At 35.6% G+C, this 25,230-nt stretch overlaps 1 long non-coding RNA gene across 1 annotated transcript in view; it reads right to left on the bottom strand.

Moving 5' to 3' along the window:
* Positions 1-25,230, bottom strand: part of LOC122237961 — a 62,084-nt gene that overhangs the window by 3,755 nt on the left and 33,099 nt on the right. The window contains exon 2 of the long non-coding RNA XR_006216790.1: positions 21,264-21,368. This is a non-coding gene — a long non-coding RNA (uncharacterized LOC122237961). The remainder of the gene's footprint in view (positions 1-21,263; positions 21,369-25,230) is intronic.

Raw genomic sequence — 25,230 nt, 5'->3', positions numbered from 1 at the left:
AGTACCTCTTGGCTTCCCCAAAACTCTATCCTAAACGCATCCTTTTCTTGTGCAAAAATGGGTGTTTCACAGATTTTAATACCTGGGCTGAGGTTTCAAAACTAGACCAAGAAAATGGAGTAAGAGTGACCTTTAGTGGCCACTCAGAGTAATCACAAAGGGATGAAATTCCTGTCTCAAGAGGATAGATGGACAATCTGTTTGCAGGACTATTTAAAGCAGCAACATAGTAAGTTAGAAGCGGCTAACCATGACACTTCTTACATTATTACATTTTAACAGATCAAAACCCCATGAGTCACTGTTCAGACAGCTGAAAAGGTGCATTTTTATTGTAAATGGAAATCCAGTCACACCTATTAGTGTCAGTCAGGAACTTCAATGCCTAAATCCCCCATACAAATAAATTGGAAAAGTACCATTTAATTGAGGCAAAAATCCTTTGCTTTCCATACATTGGTAAAAGCCATCTGGTAATCTTTTGAACCTCAGAACTAAGCAGCAGGAGGAAGAGTTACTCATTAGCCCCACCTTTGATCTTTGAAAACAGAGCCCTCTCCCACTTAGAATTAAAGTTACTACTTGATGACAATTAAATGCTCAAAATATACATGTTGTTGTTGTTGCTGCTGTTGTTATTGTTGAGGGACATAGTGTCTACTTCTATAATTCCACCATTAAATAGAATGTCTCTGTAATTAAGACGTTTTACTCATTTTCTACTTAGGTATGCTTTCTTAATAACTTGGTGTTTTTTTTTTTTTCCAATAGAAGACTTCTTCTTCTTTTTTTTTTTTTTGTCATAGATACATTTAAAAATTTTGGAATACTTCTATTAAGATAATGTTGTAGTCTTTTTTTTTCAAATGAGGACTTTCAGCATTATAAATAATATGCATAGGGGCACCTGGGTGGCTCAGTCTGTTAAGCATGTGACTCTTGATTTTGGCTCAGGTCGTGATCTCACAGTCATGAGATCGAGCCCATGTTAGGCTCTGCACTGAGTGTGGAGCTTGCTTGGGGTTCTCTCTCTCTCTCTCTCTCTCTGTCCCTCCCTGTGTGCACGCAGCAACATGCACACACTCTCAAAATAAAGAAATAAACATTTAAAAAATTTTAGAAAAATTTTAGAAAAAATTTTTATATATCCATATAAATGCTTTGCAAAACACTGATTTATTAAATGAATTGTAATACTGCTCATGTTACTAAAATTAATTTTTTCAAAAAAATTTTTTCTGATAAAACGTCATTTATGATGATAGATTTTTTTTAATAAGAAAGGGAAACCAAAAATGGTTAGTACTTTAAGACAGAATCAAGGTTTCTGAATCAGTGTCTTAGATTGGCCCATTCTAAAAATGCATGACATTTATAAAACACAAAAGATGGGTAAAGCAATGAAGTTCAGTAGAAAGGCCATCATATCAAGCATTGGGAGGCCCAATTTTTTCTTTAATCTTAGTTGGCATACCGGTTTGATTCCAAGTATTTGCCAAATGAGAATACTGAATAATTAAATATATAGTACGAGAGTGTCAGACTGCTTATATTGGTAGCTCAGGGTTCCCAGATGGAATGTTCCAAAAGACACATCTGTCATCAAAAAATTCTAGATTTGTAGTGAAGAGCAATGTGTTAAAAATATCTTTGGTTATTTTTAACCTACTACAAAGAGAAAACATTTATCTTTGACAAATTTTAGCTTTCCACAAAGCTGGAATGCCAAGAGCCTACTTCTACCTTTCTGTCAGAATTTACGAACTGGATAATGAACCAATTGACTATTTCCATTACTGCCAGAAACATTAAGGTAGTGTGATGATAGAATGCAGTAAGATAAACCCATAGATAGTTGAAAAGTATAATTGATCTTCAGGTATCTTTCTCATTATCTTTCCCCTGGATTCCAGATCTTCCAGGACCAAGCATCATTATATTACCCCCCGCCTTTTATGAGCTTCAAAAACCAAAGGCCAAATAGCAACCATGACTTTTGCTGCCATTTTTATGGCCGTCATTAAATTCTTGCAGCCAGTTAATTGAGCAATAGCATTGGAAATGTAACAATAGTAATACATGTTCCTTTATTGCCATAAGAGGAATTTTTGGGATTTGAGGAACCAGAGAAATAATAACAATACTTTTTTTTTCGTCACCAATTGTGGAATGACTTATGATACAAATGTAAGCGTGGTACCGAGAAGATAAAAATTTTAGTTTTACTACTAATAAACCTAAGTTTAAAATATGGCTAAGTTAAGCAAACAAATCAGGTTTCTCTCCTACATCCTTCTGAGTTGAGCTAATCTCTGGAACTCCAGGTCTTCTTGCTAAACTTGTTGCCTGCCAGAACCAACAGCAGCATGACCAAAGGACAGATATCAAAACTGGAGAAGGGCTGAGCCATGCAGTCCCCTTCTCATTCATCAAGTGGGAAAATCACTCTGAGGAAAAATGAATGAGGTCCTAAAAATAAGTCACAAGTGTCAGTTTGGGGAATGGGTTTTCCTTCTAAGTTATTACTGGCAACTAAAATCTAAAACAACACAGTTTACAAGTATCCAGTTTTAAGTTTCTCTCTTCATAGCGCACATTTGTTTTAAAAAGTAATCATTGTTGTATTCACTGTTAACTTGGAATCTTTATTCAAAAGACTTCACAACTGAGGTCATAAAATTGGGAGCGCATATCTTTTTTAAAAGTGTGTAATTCATTTTTAGATACTCATATCTCATAAAACAGAGTGTAAGAGAAGAAATTATAAACAGGTAAATGTGGTCTTCATACACTGGTAAAAGAAACAATATTGGAAGAAGATATAATGGTTCATCATGATGACATATACCATAATACGGCTTCAAAATACATAAAGCTACAAGTAAGAGAGATGGAAAAGAATTTGGAACACATTCCAAAACGTAAATGGCATACAGACCATGTTATTTGCCCATAATATAATAAAATTGGAACATAATAACAAAAAGGTAGCTAACAAAAATTAACATTTATGAAAATAAAAATCGTATATCCTTTAGATCAAAAGGGAAAAAAATTTGGAAAATTGTGAAATATTTAGAACTGAAAGGTAAAATGTGTATGACAGCTAAATGGTATTCAGAAGAAAATTTTTATTTTTCAAGAAATAAAATATTTTTCAAGAAATAAGAATTAACTCAAAGAAATATAGAAAAAGGAGATAATAAAGAGTATTATGAACAAGAACTTGTTAACAAATTTGGATTCTTAATTAAAGGGAATACATAATGGGGGGAAATATAAAATTCCCAAAAGGTACAAAAGAGAATAAAAAACCTAGGTTGAAACTGAAATGGTAATTACAGTCTTATCCTCCCACCACTTCTCAAATTCAGATTGTTTTACATGTAATATTTCTCAACTTTTTAAGGAATAGGTATTTTCTGTATTACATATGTGTATCTAGACGATAGAGAACAGCAAAGCTTAGCTTATTATCTAGGATTAGCATGATTTCGATTCTACAGCTAAGCAAGCAAGAACAGAAAAAGAGATAAGGACAGGTACTGAATCATTTATCTTAGAAATGTGAAGGAGAATATCCTAAACAAGATATTAACTAAGCAAAGCTGTCAATATATCACAAAATAAACCCTAACGAAGTGTCATTTTTCATTCAAGTGAAAAGATGGTGAATAGCAAAAACCCTTTCAGTGCAAATATCTTAATAAACTGAGAGAGAAAATTCATATAAGTATCTCGAAAGGTGGAAAAATAACTTGAAAAACTAATAAAGTTTAACACATGTTTATAAAATATAATTGAAAAATCTAGGGAAAAAGGAAATCTTTCTTACTTTTGAAGAGTTCTCATATCCTAAAGCATTGGTAACTATTATTCTTGGTGGGAAAACTTACGATGTATTTCTTTTGACATTAGGGCTATGTATAAAACAAAGATATCCTCTACCATTGGAGTGCTGAATGATTAATCTCATTGGAGTGCTTAACATTGGAGTGTTTACCATACGCAGAGGTTTCGGTCAATATTCAAGCAACAACAAAAGAAATGAAAATAAAATCAGAGGTGTAAGTCTTGGAAGAAAAATAATTGTATCATGTTCATACATATGATCACCTATAATAAAGAAAAGGCAAAAAGAATCATTAGAAATAACTTAAAATAAGAGAATTCAATAAGTTTCTAGGCCCAAGATAGACATAGGAAAAAACAAACAATAGCACTTACCTATTCCAGAAATAGGCAACTTAGAGATATAAAGTATTCTGGAATTTACTAATAAAGAACATAAAAACTTTCTATGAACAATTTTTTTTTTAGTTTTAATATAATAATGGGCAATTGGTTTAAGAGACAATTTACAGATGAAGATTACAAAAGGTTAAAAAACTTGTGAAATATATCTTCAAACTCATTAGTAACAATACACATATATATGTATGTATTTATATAAATTAAAATATATGAACACAAAATAGTAATATATATTTTATGAGCACTTAAAAAACATGCTACATTAATAGGGTTGGAATTGCTGTTTATGATAGATAATAAGGCATAGAGTTAAAAAGGTAAATAAATAATGTAAAATAGGGGACATCTTTCGACCAATGACAATTGTATCACAGAAGAGTGTGATTAACTCAAAGCTATGCAATGGAGGTCTAAGAGGGAAAAAAAAAAAACTTTAGATAAGCAGTGAACCTTGATATGGTTAAAGAACTACAATACTCTGAAAACAATGAATGGAGACCACCTATCTACCTCTGTAGGATATGGATCCCCCGTTTTCCCTCAGGTGTGACATGTAACTATCTGGCAGTCTGATAGAGTGAGGGCACCTGCATCAACCACATATTAAATATTACAACACTTTAGTACTTTATTATAATTCTGGCACTCCAGTAGATCATCTTATTCACCCCTCACTTTGAAGACTACAGTTCTGAATAAATATCAGATAATATGAAGAAGTAATTTCCAAGATTTTGTTAAATGATTTTATATGTGGCTGTCTTAGGTGAATGTGTGTAAAACAATCATCTGCTGAATAATTTCATATTATAATTTTTAAAAGAAATATTTAAAAAGTAATTCATTTTTTTTTTTTGCAAATATTATCTTAAAATATACAGTTATTGAGAAGTGTTTCAGAGATTCATAATGTGAAGGGGTATGTGAGAGACAGAGCCTGGATCAGTGAATCCAAGTTGTGATGGCCAGAACATTCTGATGCTTTGTTTTGAAAGACAGACTTTCAGCTTGGACCATGCTATGAGGATAATTAAATTAGCACATTTATTTGGGAGGTTTTTGTATTATGGTGCTTTCCTTTTTGCTTAATGTCTTTTCTTTTTACTTTCAGAATTGTATAATAAGTTCAGGTTATCAACAAGATTAAAAAAAGATTCAGAAAGGCATACAGGCACATGTATGAATGTGAACACACACACACGTATGAGATAATGTCTTGAAATATTTACCTTCGCATTTTTTTTATTTCTGCATCTTGCCAATCACAACAAACACACTGCTTTGAATAGAATTAGGACTGTCATAGTAGAAATGGAAAACAAAAACAGTTAAAACACATTTTTTCTCTCAAAGCAGGCTCTTGAATCTCCAAAAGGTTGAACCTGAGCAGGGCGGGGCATGTGAAGAGGTTTTGCTTTAGCAAAAGATTTAAAAATGTATAGTGGGAGAGACAATCAATATTTGCATGAGACTTCGCCGAGCTGTATCTAAACTGCTCCAAATGGCATCCATATTTAGAGAACCAAGACAATTATAAGCCAACCCCGCTGAAATCCAGATGGGTGGGTGGTAGTGGTATAGGGACATGATTTTCTTAGTCCCTGTACTTGCATGGGACTTCACGGTTGTAAAAATCTGCCCTAGTGATATACTTAATTCATACTGATATGTGGACGAATATGTGTGTGTGTGTGTGGGTCTGTGTGGTGCACAAGTAGCCCAACCTCCTTAAGGGGAGACCCCTTGATGGAACATTGTTCGGAGGAGACTTCAAGTAGATGCAGAGACTACATGGACTGCTCTCTCTTTCCCATCCTGATATGTCCTCCTGGGCTCCAGACTGATAATTAGGATCAACTCTCAGCATTAACCAACAGGGGAAGTACTGACCTGTCAAGTGAGAAGAGAGACCATACACCACGGACCTGAGTGTCATATATGCTTAGAAGGTCATCCTGAGGGTACTGAATTGAAGAAAGAAGAGTATAAAGCTAGAAAAGTAAAGTTTGGCCAATATATGGGCAGTTTCATAATTCAGAATTAACACTCTGGCAAAGGCCACAAAGGACAACAACTCATGTTGCCATAAGCGCCCAATACATACTAGGAGGCTTTGGGAAGCTTGGGAAAAGTAATGACCCATGTTCAACAGAGGAGAGATGCCAGAATTATTGTGCTAAACTATGGAAGAAAGGACCCAAAGGCTCAAAGGAGTGGGCATGCTAGAAAGTACCTACTATAACACACCAGAATATCCACTAGCTGATTATGTTCCTTAGATGCCATGAAGATTACTGTGTTTATCAAGTTAATAGTTGAATGGGTTAGTGAGGAGGGCATTAGTTCAGAATCGGTTCTCCAGAATGGACAGTGGGAGACACTGTTAACAAAACTGTGCTCTGAATAGTAATAGGGGATGAGATCAAAGTACAGAAGAATCCATGCAGCAGCAGTTTTCAGAAGAAACAGGGTGGAATTAAGTCACTATCTCACAGTTCCTGGGATCCAGCCCTATGGTGCGCTTTGCACTGAATGTGGAGCCTGCTTGAGATTCTCTCTCTCTCCCTCTGCCCCTCTCCCCTGCCATTGTACTCTCTCTTTCTCTGTCTCTGTCTCTCTCTCCCTCTCAAATTAAAAAAAAAAAATGGGTAGCCAGAGGACCGAGGTCATCGATCCCAGGGGAAAAATCACAGTCATTAGCCCAGTTTCCAGACTTTAGGTAGTTCTCAGACACATAAACTGTCAACTATGAGAAAAGCCAGATATCCTTGAGGAAGGACGCTGTAGCATCATACTATGTCCATATAATAGTGATTATGACAGCCTTTTATGAAAGAATCTCTGGTCATTTACTCAAGTAAATGCATAATAAAGCAAGGAGAGCCTAAATCTTTTGAGAACTAGTGGATTTCTCGGTTTGAGCTGCTGATGATACTCGGCACTCCAATGTACTGTAGTGACATCTCTGTTAGAGGAGGGATATATGAGGGCCAGGTAATAAATGAAATTGTTATGCAGGTGCATCTCACCCTGGAACTGTTGGGTTCACAAACCCATCTGCTGTACCTTCTCTGCTTTCTGAATGCATAATTGGAATGAATGTGCAAGGCCGATAGCAGAACCCTTACATTGCTCCCTTGACCTATATGGGAAGAGCTATTGTAATGGAAGACGCCAAGTAGAAGCCCCCTGAAGCAGTTCCTCTTCTCTCACCAAGATAATAAATTAAAATCAGTAGCTCATTCCAGGAGAGGATGCCCAAACCAGTACCTCCTTCAAAAATTTAAAGGACTCAAAAGTTCCAGATCTTAAAGCATTTTGATTGGAGTGATTACTCAAGCAAAATACATTTGTCAAATCTCATTGACTCGAAGTGTGTACATTTTATTGTATGTCAAATTTACATTAGTAAAGGTGATTTTATATAAAACAAAAACTTGGGTGCCTGGGTGACTCAGTTAAGCATCCCACCTCAGCTCAGGTCATGATCTTGTGGTTCACGAGTTCGAGCCCTGCCTCGGGCTCTGTACTGACAGCTCAGAGCCTGGAGCCTGCTTCGGATTCTGTGTCTCTCTCTCGCTCTCTGCCCCTGCCCAACTCACGCTCTGTCTCTCTCTGTTTCTGAGAAATGAATAAATATTAAAAAAATAAAACAAAAGCTAACTCTATCCACTTGGTCAGCCTCTGTGAAATAAATCTCCCCTTCCAACACCCACTTTACATTGAACTGTTCTGTTCTGTTGCAATATTTTGTGTTTGTTCAATGTGCTTCAATAACTGTCACATTTTACAGAATTAAGCTATCTGTGGAAGCTGGCAGTATAAAGGAGGAGCTATGAAGGCATTCCCCGGGTTTAAAAAAAATCAAATGATCCAAAAATCTACCTCTCAGATCAGATTTTTAGTTTTTAGTAATACTGGCCTCAATAAATGTCTTCCAGTAGCCACATATACAAGGAAAAATCACAAATTCAGAGTTTAAGAATGCAAAAATCAACTGTGGACTTGGTTCTGGTTGCAAATATTTGTGGAGACTTATCTGTTCTGGTGTAATTACTGAGATTGTCATTGTTGTTCAGTAATCATTTTACAACCTTATAGAGATTTGAGTGGTTTGCTTCCAACTTTAGTGCACATTAACTGTTAATTTTAGTGCAGTGTTTTGTTCAATGAAAATTTGTTTTTTTTTTAGGGATGTACATAGAGTTTGTAGCAGAAAGATCTGCTCTAAGATCTTTCAACACTTTTTTTCTCTCCTCTTTCAGCACTAATCAATAGATCTTTAGTAGTGCTTAGTTTCAGTTTTGGTTGAGCAATTTATTAGTAGGTAAGTATTTTATAAAGTCATAGACATGCACTAATAAATATTTTAGTTGAATAAGCAAACTGAGAAAATCCGAGTCTCTATCAGTATCTGATCATCAGATGTCCTTCTGTAATAGCCAAAGAAAGATACTTATCCTGTGCTGATCACATGAGACTTTACATTTCTTTGCTCAGGGTCAGTATGGACTATAGCCATTTTATAATGCAGTGAAATTACACATGTGTTTTTCTGCACTTAGTTTTTTTTTTTTTTTAATTAGGTTACTGCCTTCAGAGTGATAGTATAATCTTTGAAAATTTTAAAGAGCAGAAAACTATATTAAAATATATGTTATTAAATATGCATTAAATGTGTATTAAAATATACAATGAATAAAGAACATGGTATATTTGCATCCTTATTTTACTTATCAGTGGTGTCTTTCAAGCAAGCAGGACTAAAATTAGAGAGCCACAATTAGGTTTTGTGTATAATCTTTTCACTATGGACTCTCTTATTTTATTTCGTAGGCCTAATTTTTTCCTAGTTGTAGACTGCCTTGTGTACTGAGAATGAAAGGCAGCCTTGTGCTAGTAAGTTTTGTTCTCATGTCCTTTCACAATATGATGGATTTACACTGAATAGAAATGGAGCCAGGTGCTTCCCCCCACGCCCCACCATGCTTTCTTCCTCATAGTATAACCTGTTTTAACACAAGTCACAATTTGGTCCTACTGTGCGTCACAGTATTCCTTGATGTCAGCTCTTCACCACCAATAAAATGGTAGATCTTCTTTATATCAGTAATTTCATTCTTTTTCTTCCATGAATTTTTGAACTTTTGTCTAAAGAGCTGAGACATCCAACTTGCCACTGTTACACTGGTAGCATCTGGTCAAAAAAGTTCTCCCAAAAGAAGAATACTTTTTAAAATATTTTTTGAAAGTTTATTTATTTATTTTGAGAGAGACAGAGACAGCGTGAGCGGGGGTGGGGCAGATAGAGAGGGAGAGAGAGAGAATCCCAAGCAGGTCCCATGCTGTCAGTGCAGAGCCTGACATGGGGCATGAACCCACAAAACTGTGAGATCATTACCTGAGCCGAAAGCAAGAGTCAGACACAACCAAATGAGCCACTGAGCCACCCAGGCGCCCCATTAAAAGAAGAATATTGATGAAACCCAGCCTTTACCTCAAGATACAGCTCTAATCTAGGACTTTTTTTTTCACAGACACACCCAACTTTACCACTTCTTTTCTTTCTTTAAATTTTTTTTTAACATTTTTTATTTATTTTTGAGAGACAGAGACGGGGCGTGCGTGGGAGAGGAACAGAAAGAGAGACAGAGACCCAGAATCTAAAGTAAGCTCCAGTCTCTGAGCTGTCAGCACAGAGTCTGACAAGGAGCTCGAACCCACGAACTGTGAGATCATGACCTGAGCCAATGTCGATGCTCAACCAGCTGAGCAACCCAGGCACCGCCCACCCCCCAACTTTACCATTTCTTATTTGATACTTACATGCATTTTCTGGACACACTTTTGATGAAATATCCATTTGATTATTTGAGAAAAGTAAAGACTTAAAGTGACTCTGGTAGCTCCATCATTCCATCATCATTTTTGCTCATCAGAGCTAATGCCCATTTTGAATTCAATAAATGCTGGTTTTGCAAAGACGTTTAATAAAGAGAACAAGTTTCAACTTTATTTCCTCCTTTAATGTAACCAGAGGTTATGTTTGTTTAGAGAACTAACATCCTATCCAGATTATGCACTCTCACCAGTGCCAGGCCAAAACACACAGGCCCCAAACCACTCATTCCCGAACTCCCTCATTTTCTGACCTATGGCTGTTATTGTAGGAACAGGATCTATTAAGAAATTGCCTCTGGTGCAGTCAGAGAATATCATGGCACCTTGTGCAATAATTTGCAAACAGTGGCTTGAGAGAAGTGGTATGCAAAAAAATACATCCCAGAACTTGACCTTTCTACATTGTCACAGCGAATGTTTGGCTGGGCTTGCTTCCAAAAAAATACAAAAAGTATATCTGAGACCTAGGTGAGGTTGGAAAAACATGCTCAGCAGCTAAAGATGGCATCATGGGAGGCCGTGAGGGGCTTTACCTTTGGTCTCAGGCATCAAGAACACTTGAGGTTGGGGCGCCTGGGTCGCTCAGTCGGTTGAGCGTCCGACTTTGGCTCAGGTTATAGTCGCACAGTTCGTGGGTTTGAGCCCCGTGTTGGGCTCTGTGTTGACAGCTCAGAGCCTGGAGCCTGGTTAGGATTCTATGTCTCCTTCTCTCTCTGCCCCTCCCCCACTTGTGCTCTGTCTCTTTCTCTCTCTCAAATATAAATAAGCGTTAAAAATTTTTAAAGAAAAAAAAGAACACTTGAGGTTAAGGCCTACTTCATATTTAGCATGTGACCTTATGCAAAATATTATACTCTTTAAAACTCAGTGTCTCCATCCATACAATGAGAAAAACAATAGTAATTGTCTCATTACGTCCTCAGTAAGTGGTTGTTTTCTTGCTGAATAATGTTTTAATAATGAAAGTGTTTATATAGTGTACATATACGAACTAGCAAAGTGCTTGACACATGCTTAATTTTTTTTATTGTTTTTGTTGTTATTGATTTTCGTGAAGTTTTACTTGGTCTCAGGGCAAAACGACCAAGAAGTGGAGATCTTATTTCAGCGACAGTCAGTTCTTCACAGTAGAAGTAGCCATTGTTACTTAAACTAAAAATCAGGATGTAAGAAAATATCTTCTTAGATCATTCAGAAGATTCTCTCAAAGTTCAAATGGCTGGGGAAACTCACCCTAGTTTTGATCTTCCTCCTGGAACAGTCAACTAGAAGATGAGGATTGGTTCACATGAGTTTATTTTAACTTGAGGTCCTCTGAAGGACATTTAAGAAAACGAGACATAAACTTCCATAGGGTGTCCATGTTAGCCTGCTCAGCAAAGATTTTAATATGACCAAGCACTTGCATGGTAGATGTCCTGATGGTCCCTGAAGGACTATATATATGTGGGACTTATGGTTGCTAATAAAATATTCAACATATTCAACTATATTTAATATTTCCATAAAATATGTGACATTGTTTTCAAAAAGGGCATCCAAAAGTCTAAGCAAAAGTCTTAGATATTATAGGTCATAAAAATAGATTAACTTTGCAAATTTTGAAGACATAGCCCTTTGAGATTATTGCATATGTGTATATATATATGTATATATATGTGTATATATACATATATATACATATATATATACGTATATATATATATATCAGAGTCTTTAAATGACAAGACATTGTAATAAAATGAAAATAAGAATAAAAATGAAAGCAATAATAATTATAATGGACTGAATTTTTATTATAAGACATTTGATTAACCCAATTCAAATACTCAAATTCATCTTTAAATTTTTTTTTTTTTTAATTTTTTTTTCTAACATTTATTTATTTTGAGACAGAGAGAGACAGAGCATGAAGGGGGGAGGGGCAGAGAGAGAAGGAGACACAGAACCGGAAGCAGGCTCCAGGATCCGAGCCATCAGCCCAGAGCCTGACGCGGGGCTCGAACTCAGGGACCGCGAGATCGTGACCTGGTTGAAGTCGGACGCTTAACCGACTGAGCCACCCAGGCGCCCCTAAATTTTTTTTAATAAGACATGCAAAATAAAGCATTTTTATTACAGATAGCCTAATGAGATAGAGGATGAGTTTCTTATCTTCTTTGACAAAATACCTTCTTGATTTGTTTCTGTTACAGTTCAAAGATATATTTATGTAAAGTTTTTTCCTGACTTAGTTCTATGGATTTCATCAACATTATTTGCTCAGGGTGGAAGAGGCAAAAGCTGAGGCAGTGTCACTTGGTAAACTCACTTTCCGAGTTCATTGGCAAGTCAAATAGGAATTCAGCCCGAGGACATTGACTCCTGTTCTTCTGTGTAACCACTAGATCATTCTTTTCTCTTTAAAACATTTAAAAAATATATACTCATGCCCACAACACTTGACTACCTTAATATTGTTTTATTGCTTCATTTCTCTTCCCACACTCTCCTCTCTCTTAACAATCATTCATGATGTTTGGAAAATGATTCAAAGAGAACACTTCAAAGTTTTGTTTTGTGGCTCAGCAGAACAATGTCTCCCTGTCTTTTCTTCCTTGGCTATCTTTGACATAAGTGCCAGACAATGTAGAGATTCACATACACATAATTACCTTTACGATAATCTTTAAGACCTCATTTATTCTTCCTTTCCATAAAAACATTTAAATTTACCTAAACATGACAGAAGTATTTTTTTTCTGTCTTTAGCCTTCATCTTTAATGAAAAGGAAAGAAACATTAAAGACTTTAAATATTGTGATAGTAAGAAACAGATGACATTTCATTTTCATAAAAACTTGACTTCAGCCAAGCTTTTTAGAAATAAGACAGAGGAGTACCTCAGTATTACTACTTATGAGATATTTTGAAGGCAATCCACACACACACACTAAATGTATGCACAGGTAGTTTTCAGACTTTTACTTTTGAACTGTATCTTGCATGAAACAAAGTTGATAGATACCAAATAGAAGTTAAGTATACATGACATATAAATAGGCTATTACAACAGCAGAAGAAAGAATATGCTAGAATCATTTGAGAGTGCTATGGGATTTGAGTATTCAGAATGGATTTATGGATGTCAAAACTTGTCAAGATTAGAGGTAAAATATCTTGGGTCTGGTAAAAATTTTTTTACTTAATGACAACATAGATGAATTGGATGTGGGGGATAGAAGAAGAGATACAAGGACTCACTAAATTCAAGCGAAGAGTAACAGCTACCAGATCTTTTATGCCAGAAATAACCTGGTGGGTTTTTTTTTTTTGAGGGGAGGTTGACTTTTTAGTAAAGTTGTGCTCTTATGTTTATATGGAATCCATGTGGATATACTCAAAACACAGAATTCCTAAAATGATCTGCTTCGGTTTTCCTTCCATTCTGTGTAAAAATTTCCATTCTTCACATAATTCATAGAGCATTATCTTCTCTTCTGTACTGATTTTCTGCAGAAGAGTACATTTAGAAATTGCATCATCATCATCTGATGATTCCTGCACTGATTCAAAGGTTTCAGTCAAATTAGCATATTTAAATCATGAAAAAAATAAGAGGAGCAAATGCAATGGGAATATGAGTTATAGAATGCACTTTGAGAGAGGAAAACATTCAGATTAGGTAAATTTGCTTTCTTTTTTATACGTAAGGCATATATATTGGGAAAGCAAAGGGTTTGTAAGTATAAAAATATAATTTCTTATACATTATTTAAAAATGACATAGGGTCAACCAAACTTGATTTGGAGACATGGTCTCATTTGAGAAGTTTACTTCAGTGTCATTTATTTATTTCTTCAACAAATATCATTTGAGTCCTTTCTATGCTTTTGGTAATGTTCTGGATCTTTGGAGTCAAAGAAGAATTAATTCTCTCTCATAAAGATTATATTCCAGTGGAAGAGACAGATAATAAACAAATGCATAAAATATAAACAAATCTAATCTAATCTAATCTAATATAATGTAATATAATATAAATGATGATAATATAATATAATATTCTGTAATGATGAATGAATGCTAATAAAACAGTGAGAAGGCTCTGAGTAGAGAGTGAGGCTGGAAGAAGATATATACTTTTTATTTTTTTTATTTTTTTTTATTTTTTTTTTTTTTTTAATATATGAAATTTACTGTCAAATTGGTTTCCATACAACACCCAGTGCTCATCCCAAAAGGTGCCCTCCTCAATACCCATCACCCACCCTGCCCTCCCTCCCACCCCCCATCAACCCTCAGTTTGTTCTCAGTTTTTAACAGTCTCTAATGCTTTGGCTCTCTCCCACTCTAACCTCTTTTTTTTTTTTTTCCTTCCCCTCCCCCATGGGTTTCTGTTATGTTTCTCAGGATCCACATAAGAGTGAAACCATATGGTATCTGTCTTTCTCTGTATGGCTTATTTCACTTAGCATCACACTCTCCAGTTCCATCCATGTTGCTACAAAAGGCCATATTTCATTTTTTCTCATTGCCACGTAGTATTCCATTGTGTATATAAACCACAATTTCTTTATCCATTCATCAGTTGATGGACATTTAGGCTCTTTCCATAATTTGGCTATTGTTGAGAGTGCCGCTATAAACATTGGGGTACAGGTGCCCCTATGCATCAGTACTCCTGTATCCCTTGGATAAATTCCTAGCAGTGCTATTGCTGGGTCATAGGGTAGGTCTATTTTTAATTTTCTGAGGAACCTCCATACTGTTTTCCAGAGCGGCTGCACCAATTTGCATTCCCACCAACAGTGCAAGAGGGTTCCTGTTTCTCCACATCCTCTCCAGCATCTATAGTCTCCTTGAGAAAGTCGGGATAGAAGGAACATACTTAAAGATCATAAAGGCCATTTATGAAAAGCCCACAGCTAACATCATCCTCAATGGGGAAAAACTGAGAGCTTTTTCCCTGAGATCAGGAACACGACAGGGATGCCCACTGTCACCGCTGCTGTTTAATATAGTGCTGGAAGTTCTAGCATCAGCAATCAGACAACAAAAGGAAATCAAAGGCATCAAAATTGGCAAAGATGAAGTCAAGCTTTCGCTTTTTGCAGATGACATGATATTATACATGGAAAATCCGATAGACTCCACCAAAAGTCTGCTAGAACTGATACATGAATTCAGCAAAGTTGCAGGATACAAAATCAACGTGCAGAAATCAGTTGCATTCTTATACACTAACAATGAAGCAACAGAAAGACAAATGAAGAAACTGATCCCATTCACAATTGCACCAAGAAGCATAAAATACCTAGGAATAAATCTAACCAAAGATGTAAAAGATCTGTATGCTGAAAACTATAGAAAGCTTATGCAGGTAATTGAAGAAGATATAAAGAAATGGAAAGACATTCCCTGCTCATGGATTGGAAGAATAAATATTGTCAAAATGTCAATACTACCCAAAGCTATCTACACATTCAATGCAATCCCAATCAAAATTGCACCAGCATTCTTCTCGAAACTAGAACAAGCAATCCTAAAATTCATATGGAACCACAAAAGGCCCCGAATAGCCAAAGTAATTTTGAAGAAGAAGACCAAAGCAGGAGGCATCACAATCCCAGACTTTAGCCTCTACTACAAAGCTGTCATCATCAAGACAGCATGGTATTGGCATAAAAACAGACACATAGACCAATGGACTAGAATAGAAACCCCAGAACTAGACCCACAAACGTATGGCCAACTCATCTTTGACAAAGCAGGAAAGAACATCCAATGGAAAAAAGACAGTCTCTTTAACAAATGGTGCTGGGAGAACTGGACAGCAACATGCAGAAGGTTGAAACTAGACCACTTTCTCACACCATTCACAAAAATAAACTCAAAATGGATAAAGGACCTGAATGTGAGACAGGAAACCATCAAAACCTTAGAGGAGAAAGCAGGAAAAGACCTCTCTGACCTCAGCCGTAGCAATCTCTTACTCGGCACATCCCCAAAGGCAAGGGAATTAAAAGCAAAAGTGAATTACTGGGACCTTATGAAGATAAAAAGCTTCTGCACAGCAAAGGAAACAACCAACAAAACTAAAAGGCAACCAACGGAATGGGAAAAGATATTTGCAAATGACACATCGGACAAAGGGCTAGTATCCAAAATCTATAAAGAGCTCATCAAACTCCACACCAGAAAAACAAATAACCCAGTGAAGAAATGGGCAGAAAACATGAATAGACACTTCTCTAAAGAAGACATCCGGATGGCCAACAGGCACATGAAAAGATGTTCAACGTCGCTCCTTATCAGGGAAATACAAATCAAAACCACACTCAGATACCACCTCACGCCAGTCAGAGTGGCCAAAATGAAGAAATCAGATATATACTTTTTAAAGTTTATTTTATTTAGTTTGAGACAGAGAGAGAGAGAGAGAGTTAGAGAGTGTGAAAGTGCTTGAAGGGCAGAGAAAGAGGAAGAGAATCCCAAGCAGGCTCTGTGCTGTCAAAACAGAGCCTGATGCAGGGCTCTACCTGACAAACTGTGAGATCATGACCTGAGCCAAAATCAAGAGCTGGACACTCAACCAACTGAGCCACCCAGGCACCCTGGAGGAGGATGGTTTTGATAGGATAGTCAGGCAAAGCCCATCTGGGAAAAGAATATTTCAGGAGAAGTGCACATGAAATGAGGAAGGGAGCCATGAGCCTGTTGAATGGAAGAGTAATCTAAATACAGGAAAGAGAATTTCAAAAGCACTAAATTGGAAACAAACTGGCACATCTGAGAAACAAGGAGCTCAGTGTGGTTCGTGCTGAGTGAGGAAAAGAAGGAGTGGAAGAAAACAAGATTGAGGAGTGGCCCTGTTGAAAGGCCAAGGGGGAATCTTAGAAGACATGGAAAGCTTACTTTTTTATTTGGAGTAGGATAGAAAGCCTTAATATGTGTTGAGAAAATTGTGTAACAAGACCTAATATATAATTTTAAATTATTACTTCATCTACCACATGGAAGATTTATTGAAGGATGGACAGTAGGAGAAAGGAGGCCTGTGAGAGGCTATTTTAATAGTCTAGTGAGAAATGAGGAATGGCTTGGATTAGAGTATGTAGATATGGAGATATCTATGGAGATAATTCACTGATAACTCCCACAATTTTAGTTGGTTGTGTACACTAAGATAGGGAAGTCTAGGGACAGGAGTTTGAGGGGAGTTCAAGATTTTGAATTAAAACAGGTTTTATACTGGTACATGTATTATGATTAAAACATGCTTAGTCCTGGTAATACAGGTGTATTACAGAGAATATAGATTTAGTAGACAAGAATATATGGAAACTATCCTTTGTGAAGGATTCATCTAAATTATTAGGGAAAAGATACATTACTTAATTGGTTTCAGAAGAGCTTACTAGTTAAAGTGTTATCTCTAACACATCCATTATGACACAAGAAATTACAGATCAAACATACAGATACAATAAAACCATAAAAGTACTTGAGAAAACATAGGTGATTTTTTTTTAACCTGTGGTAGAGTGTCAGCAAAAATGGCTGCTAATTATTCTTACCATCCCTGTATTTTGCATACCCCCTTGCCATCCAGAGGTGGAATATCCTTCCTCTCCCTTTAATTCTGGACTGGTCTTGTGGCTTTCTTTGATCAATATGATGGGGGTGAGTGAAGCTATGCTAGTTCTGACTTAGTCCTCAAGAGTCTGGGAGCTTAAGCTTTCTATCCTCTCGATGTTCTGGGAATCACATAAGAAGTCGGGTCACTTTGCAAGGGAGAATGGCTCTGCCAATCTTTAGATATTCTGACCACCCCAAATGAAGCAGCAGAAATAAGAACGAGGATTGTATGTTCCTGCCCTCAGTGAGCTCCTAGTGGAATTTAACCAAGTAATTCCATGGAGGCAATGCAGGGAGGTCATTATGGATGCTACACGCAAAGTGGGTTTATAAAATCTCAAAATCTCAATCTTAGAGAATTCAAATCTTTTATATTTAGCTGCAAGAAAAATCTGACCTTTCCTATGGAAGGAGATGTTACCTTTATCATCGGGACTGTAATTGAATCTTCCCTCTGCCTGGTAAAAATTCACAATTTCTAATTCCAAAGCTATTTACTATGCAAACACCCTTGAAAAGACAGTCTGTGACCAAAGCAGCCAATGCATCTGTTCACAAACTACCTAGCAACACAAGACAACTATGGAGAATTGCTTCTCATCAAATTCAGGATCTGGAACTAAATAATTCCACCTATGCTACCTCTGCTATCTTGTATCTTGTGTAAATTAATGAATCCCTTTGCCTCTCAGTTTTCTCATATATAAAATGATTTTAATAATAGTACTATTAAGGATTGAATTGGGGTGCTGGCTGGCTCACTTGCTAGAGAATGTGACTATTGATTTCAGGGTTGTGAATTCAAGCCCCACTCTGAATGTAGAGATTACTTCAAAATAAAATATTAAAAAAAAAAAGAGTTGGTTAAAACATTAGATCAATGCCAGAGTCAAACTAAGTGGTAAAAAGTATTGGCTACTATTATAATTGTGATATATTTATAAAACTGACTCCTCTTTATCCATTATAAGTCAATGAAACAATGAAACACTTCTGTGGAATGATAGCCAAGATATGTTTTAAGATATATATATATATATATATATATATATATATATATATATATATACAGAACCACATACATAAATACTTGTTGGATATTCCAGGCTATCCTTAAAATATCCAAGTACTGGTAATTGGGATTGTTTCCAATGAGAAGAGCCATGACTAGGCAAGAGGGTGGAAGGAAAACATACTTTTCTCTTTATACTGTTTGGTAACTTTAGAACACTGTATTATGTGACTGTATTAACTATTTCCAAAGAATTAAGAAATAATTTAACTGAGTTGAATATGTGCTTGTTTATGAAGAAAACTCATAATGAGTCTCTCTCTCTCTCTCTCTCTCTATATATATATATATTAACACAGATATATGTTATTAAAACACTAAGTTATCGTTTTAACTTTTTTTAATGTTTATTTTTGAAGAAAGAGAGAGAGAGAAAGCATGGGTGGGAAGGGGCAGAGAGAGAGGGAGACACAGAACCCCAGGTAGTCTCCAGGCTCTGAGCTGTCAGCACAGAACCCGACGCAGGGCTTGAACTCACGAACAGTGAGATCATGATCTGAGCAGAAGTTGGACACTTAACCAACTGAGTTACCCAGGTATCCCAACGCTAAGTTATTTTAATAATGTAGCATTTTTAATTGGCTATATAATGGTTAAATAAAGATCTTTAACATCAGGGAAATGCAAATCAAAACTACAATGAGCTATCACCTGTTAGAATAGCTCTTTTCAAAAAGATAAGAGATAAAAATTTTGGTGAGAATGTGTACAAAAGGGAACCCTTATGCATTGTTGGTGCAATTACATTTGGTGGAGGCACTGTGGAAAACAGTGTGGAGATTCCTCAAAAAATTACAAATAGAACTGCCATATGATCCAGCAATCCCACTTGGTTATGTATCCAGAGGAAATTAAATCACTATCTAAAAGAGATAGATGTTTATTGCAGCATTATTTATATTAAAGACATGGAACCAACCTTGTGTCCATCAACAGGTGAATGGATAAAGAAAATATAGTCTGTATATAAAGTGGAATATTATTCAAGCGCAAAGAAGAAGGAAATCCTGTCATTTGTGACAACATGGATGAACGTTGAGGGCGTTATGCTAAGTGAAATGAGTCAGACAGAGAAAGACAAATACCATACGATGTTACTTACATATGGAATCTAAAAGAACTGAACTCATAGAAATGGAGTGCAGATTGGTGGTTTTCAGAGCTGGGGGTGGCAGGGGGAGATGTTGGTCAAAGGTCAAAAACTTTCAGTTAAGAGGAATAAATTCTAGGGATGTAATAAACAGCATGGTGGCTATAGTTAACAATAATGTATTGTACACCTGAAAGTTGCTAAGAGAATAAATCTTAAATGTTCTCACAACAACAGAAAGCAATTACGTGAGGTGATGGATATGTTAACTAACCTTATCATGGTGGTCATTTTTCAATATATATGTGCATCAAATCATCACATTGCACATCTTAAACTTACACAATGTTATGTGTCAATTATATCTCAATAAAGCTAAAAATAAAAGATGATCTTCAATATCAATACCAGTGAAAAGTAGAATCATGATTGTGTTTGGTAATTTCAAGTTGGATGAATGTGGTTGAATTGATTCAGTAATTTTGTCTTCTTGTGGATTTAACTCATTAAGCTTCCTTTGAAATTTCAGTTTTGCACTACTCCAGACTGCAAAATCTATATGCCAAAAGAAAAAAGAAAAAAGAAAAGAGAAAAAAAAAAAAAAAAAAGAACCAGAACCTTTTTTTAAAGCTCTATTGAATTTTTCTGTGCACTTCTGAAGGTCTGTGGTTTTTATCATCAAACCACAAAAAAAGCAGGATTAAGACATGTGGGCCTTACAGTGATGGTGAAAACTTCACATTAATTATGGATGAAAGTTTCAGCAGAGCCAAACAAGTTCAGATTAAGTTTGGCAAATTTATTGTTATTTTCCAGAAAACTAGCCAAGTATTACAGGGGGGAATACCCATCTTCTCTTCCTCCACCACCACATGTTCCCTTTTGTATCAATTGTGACATTGAGATTTTGGCAATTTTGCTCTGGATTTATGAGAATTGGAAAGAAGTCTAACAAGCAGCAAACTCTCGGGCTTTCTTTGTGGACATCCATCCCAAAGAAGTTCACATTTGGAAATCTGCTATTGCTGATATCTGCCTCTTGTACTAAATCTCACCCTTAAAATGTCCCAGATCTTCTTGTGATATGGCTAGCTCTCAGAAAAATATTGCTGTTGCCAGACAGCTGAGAACCCTTAATACTGATATAATACTTTCTTAAAAATCATTGCTTATTCTCAAATATTGTAAAAATACATTTTGTTATATGTAGGTTTTCAATATCAAGTATCCACTCTAGGTCAGTCTTTCTCTACCGACTTACATGGTGGTCATGGATATTGGCATTTGAAAACTTGGGTTCAGATCTGAATTTTACCCTCCCTTACCTGCTGTGCAAGCTTGAAAAATGACTTCACCTCTGAACATCCCTTTCTCTAGAAGAAATAGGGCTTTTAATCCAGTATAATGCATTTCCCATGCCCATAAGGGACCTGGAAGAAAAAAGTTGGCACATTCAATGGGGTTGATGGAAGAGAGTTTAATGAAGGGACTATAGACTTGTGGGTGGGGTTAATGGGAAACCAGCAAGGGGGTGAAAAAGCACCAGCTGGAAACTATTACTATCTTTACACTTGAAGGGGTGAGGAGAGGGAGAGGTTACCAGAAGCCCCAAGAACTGCAGCTATAGGTCAAGGCTACCCAGTAGGAGCTGGAGATGTAAAGTGTCTAGGGGAAAAAGAAAAAAAAAAAAAACTAGCATAGGAACATCTAATATTTACTTTAAAAATAAATAAAATAGTTATAGATGGAAAGAGTGAGTTTTGTGAACATATCAACAGTTGGAAACTGGTAATAATACTCACAGCTTTTTTCATTACTAAGAAGAAATAACAAAAGACACATTCCCTGGGATTTATTAAAATATAAATTTCAAATTTACAAAAAGTGTGATATGACAAACCAATGGAAAAGAATTGATAATTCTGAAACAAAGCTAAATGCATAAAAGGAGTTCCAATATGAGAAAAAACTATCAGGGGGAAGATGGTTTCTCAGTAAATATTGATTGGAAATTGGTCAATAGCTTTGAAAAAAATTGGATGCTTGTCCAACTTTTTTTTTTTTTTTTTGGAGGGGTTTCTTATAAACACTGATGAGATTGTGTTAAAAATCTCTGAGTAAGATGAGAAATCAGTTAGTTTCTTCTTGAAAGTCTGCCTTCAAGATGTATATTTATTCAACTTTAATAGTCAAGATGTGTATCAACCAATTTTGTTGTCCTTCCAGTGTATCCGAGGTAAGAGGTTTCCCCTTTATAGCTGATTGGAAAGAAGAGGATGTGGAACACAGCCATACACAACCCATGAAAGGTATAAGTGAGAGAGAGAATTAATCATTTGTTGTTGTAACTTGTTATTGCTGTGTATTTTAGTGCAAACTATCTGATCTAGTTTATAAATTTTAACAAATATTTTTAGAAAACCTAAAGCTGCTCAACATCTTTACCATCCTACAAATAATACAAAAATTTAGAATGATCAATATGCCACTTTTTACTTTTACTTTAGTTTTTTTAATCCTCAAAGGAAAAATGATTATTTTACACCATTAGTATTTTTTAAATCCATAATAATTTTTTATTGAAGTAGAAATATAATTAACATGCCATGTTATATTAGTTTCAAGGGTACAATATAATGATTCAATAGTTCCAGACATTGCAGTTTCCATCAAGATAAGTGTACTCTTAATCCCCTTTATCTATTTCACCCGTCCCCCCAACTACCTTCCCTCTGGCAACCACCACTTTGTTCTCTGTATTTAAGAGTCTGTTTTTTGTTGTTGTTGTTTGTTTCTTTGTCTCTTTTTTGTTTGTTTGTTTGCTTTGTTTCTCAAATTCCATATAGCTGAAATCATTTGCTATTCATCTTTCTCAGTCTGTCTTACTTTACTTAGGTAATCCATCTATATTGTTACATGAAAAGATCTCATTCTTTTTTTATGGCTGTATATACTACATCTTCTTCATTAATGTTTGTTTAAATTTACTCACATATGTAACCTTTTATCTACTCACCATTGCTTTTTTCTCATCTTAGTCTTCCGGGATTGTTCTCCTACTACCTCAAGTGCATTATTTAAATTCTAGAGTCTAGAGGTTCCTTTAGAGAAGTGTGTGCTGATAAACTTGCACAGCTTTAATTTCTTTGAATATGTCTTTATATAACTTTCATGTTAATAAATAGTTCCACTGTCCACATCATTTCAGTTTCACAGTCGTTCTATATTGTACATTGAAAATGTACCACAGGGAGTTTTATTGTTTTTTGCTGAAGAATCAGCAGTTAGTCCAATAGATGTTCTTTCACAGTTGATCTCTTTTTTGTCCTGGCTGCTTTTAAGTTCCAGTCTTTGTTTTTCTTCTATTATTTAATTATGATATGCTTGGGTGCATCTTATTTATTATGTTGGAAGTCATTGTGCTTCCTGACTTTGAGGTTGTAATTCTTTCATAATTTTTGGAAAATTATCAACCATTAGGTCTGACTACTTTGTTTCCTTAATCTCTGTAGCATCTCCTTCTGGTAGTCCAATAATCATTTATTAGAACTTTTCATTCTTCCTTCCATGTGTCTTCATAGATATTTTTTTTAATAACTCTCATTACAGAGGGAAAACAATGGTAATTTTTCCTACTTATGTCCTGCTTCTAATTATACTGAGTGAGTCATAGATGATAAACCTGTTAGATGACAGCCATCTAGTTTAGGGACTAGAAAATCCTTTTTACATTCAGAATTAACTTATAAAATTCCTTCTCTTAAACTATTTATAAAAAAATATTTTTATTCAATTAACCTATTCAAGAGACAGTAAGCTCACTGCAAAAATTTTCAGAAACTACAAGGAAAACTATCAATAAAATTAAAAGGCAAACTACTGAATGAGAGAAAATACTTGCAAATATTTACAAATCATATATCTGACTATTATATATTTACATATGTACACACACATATATGAAAATTCATACAACTCAATAGCAAAAAAAAATATGTGAGTTAGAAATGTGCAGAGAATCTAAATGGACATTTTCCCAAAGAAGACAAACAGGTGGCTAATAGGTACATGAAAAGATGCTCAACATCACTAATCATCAGGGATTGCAAATCAAAACCACAAGAGATATCACTTCACACCTGTTAGAATAGCTATTTTCAAAAAAAGGTGTGTGATAACAAGTGTTGGTGAGGATGTGCAGAAAAGTGAACACTTGTGCACTGTTGGTGGGAATGTAAATTGGTGTGGCCACTGTGGAAAACAGTATTGGGATTCCTCAAAAAATTAAAAATTGAACTACCATATGACTCAGCAATTAGCAAGTTCTGGAAATTTACCCAAAGGAAATGAAAGCAGGTGGCATGTTATTCAGGCATAAAAAAAAGAATGAAATATTATCATTTGTGACAGCATAGATGAATCTTGAGGTGTTATGTTAAATTAAACAAATCAGACAGAGAAGGACAAATACCATATAATTTCACTTCTACGTGAAATCTAAAAAGCAAAACCAACCTCACAGATATAGAGAATAGACTGGTGATCAGCAGGGGCTGGGAGTAAGGGTTGAGTTAAATAAATGAAGAGTCAAAAGGTGTAAGTTTTCAGTTATAAAATAAATAAATCATGGAGATATAGTGTAGAGCATGGTGACTATAGTTAATAATGCTGTATTGCATATTTGAAAAATTTTTAATGTTTATTTTTGAGAGAGAGAGACAGAGACAGAGACAGAGACAGAGACAGAGACAGAGCATGAGTGGAGAAGAGGCAGAAAGAAAGGGAGACACAGAATCCGAAGCAGGCTCTAGGCTCTGAGGTGTCAGCACAGAGCCCATCATGGGGCTCGAACTCATGAACCTGGAGATCATGACTTGAGCCCAAGTTGGCCACTTAACAGACTGAGCCACCCAGGTGCCCCTATATTGCATATTTGCAAGTTGATAAGAGAATAGATCTTAGAAGTTCTCATCACAAGAAAAAAAAAGATCTGTGACTCTGTATGATGACAGATGTTGACTAGAATCATTGTGGTGATCATTTACAAGATATACAAATATGAAACATGTACAGCTGAAACTAACATAATGTTGTATGTCAATTATACTTCAAAGATAATTCATAGGAATTATATTTGCCTTCAAATGTTTTAATGAACCTCAGGATTTGACATGATTTATTTACTATCTTGAACTACGTCTTTCACAATTGCTGTTCGTATTTGGATTCATGTAAATTTTTTTTTTTATTCTAGATAATTTAACTTATTAGAAAGGAGTTGGGGCACCTGGG

The sequence above is a fragment of the Panthera tigris genome, chromosome B1 (genome assembly GCF_018350195.1).
Source record: "Panthera tigris isolate Pti1 chromosome B1, P.tigris_Pti1_mat1.1, whole genome shotgun sequence".
Classification (NCBI taxonomy): Eukaryota; Metazoa; Chordata; class Mammalia; order Carnivora; family Felidae; genus Panthera; species Panthera tigris.
This window is presented reverse-complemented; position numbering and strand designations above follow the sequence as displayed.